Below are 1,033 nucleotides of genomic sequence, written 5' to 3'. Positions count from 1 at the left end.
ATAATATTAATATTTTTTTTATATATATTTATTATTAGTAGTTTTGTTTACTGACAAAATTAATACTCTATTTTTTTCAGTACAATATACACCTAACTCTCTTATTTCTATTTATTGAAATGTTGAGGCATTTAGGTACATGATGAAACTCCATTACTATCGTTGAAAGAAAGGATAAACCTTATGGGTTTCACAAGAACTTTTACCACTCTGCGACATGTTTCGCCACACTGTGGCATCAGGCGGATTAATATTAATCTATTTTTATTTTATCCTTTATTGTTGGTCATTTAGTGCTCTTGGCCAGGGAGTGGACTTTGCTAGCTTTGTGCATGAGTTATTTGACTTTTTAGCTTTTAGTTTATTTACCTTGGTCATGGTTTTTGAAATAAAGTTGTAATTCAAGCAGGTAACTCGGTTATAAATCAGCTGTTTTTGTACCAGGTATGAAACCCCAGGGGGTGTCGTCGGTAAGAAATTGACAAAGATAAGTTTTATCACAGGAATAAGCAATAATTGGTAATATGTAATAATCATCCAATTGATTTAAATTTACGTACTATTATCTATCACTGTTGCAAATAACGTATGTTTATGTAAACTGCAATTTTTTTCTTAAGCTGCAATTACACATGTATAAAAGACAACATCTATATGCACATGTTTTATTTCAATTGAATCCTTTTATAACAATCAAGCAAATGCATTTTTAACGACCTGAAAATCCGGATACAGCATCCTTCATTTGTTTTGTAGCATTCTGTCCTAACTCAGCGGTTTTAGAAGCTGCGCCAATCGCTGTATCCATCATGTTTTGGCCAGCTTTACCGGTTTGCTCTATCTGAGCCTAATCAGCATTGATAAAAAATAAGGATTAATCAACAATTAACATAAATTAGTATTTACTTGATTTAATTAATTTCATACCTGAGCTAAGTTGACCAGGACAACACATAGAAACACCACGCAAATTGCCAAACAGACTTTATTCATCATGAGGAGTTTTTACTGGTTCAATTCAATAATCACTTGT

At 31.9% G+C, this 1,033-nt stretch overlaps 1 long non-coding RNA gene across 1 annotated transcript; it reads right to left on the bottom strand.

Moving 5' to 3' along the window:
- Positions 1-651: 651 nt before the first annotated feature.
- Positions 652-1,033, bottom strand: LOC135803188 (uncharacterized). The gene is made up of 2 exons (XR_010550743.1): positions 928-1,033; positions 652-847 (listed from the first exon to the last, which is right to left on the bottom strand). It is a non-coding gene; the product is annotated as an uncharacterized lncRNA (long non-coding RNA).

This window comes from Atheta coriaria, unplaced genomic scaffold (genome assembly GCF_025399875.1).
Source record: "Atheta coriaria isolate IRGN ID8LTWV9N9 unplaced genomic scaffold, Caltech_Dcor_3.1 scaffold6643_size1033, whole genome shotgun sequence".
In the NCBI taxonomy this organism is placed as follows: Eukaryota; Metazoa; Arthropoda; class Insecta; order Coleoptera; family Staphylinidae; genus Dalotia; species Dalotia coriaria.
This window is presented reverse-complemented; position numbering and strand designations above follow the sequence as displayed.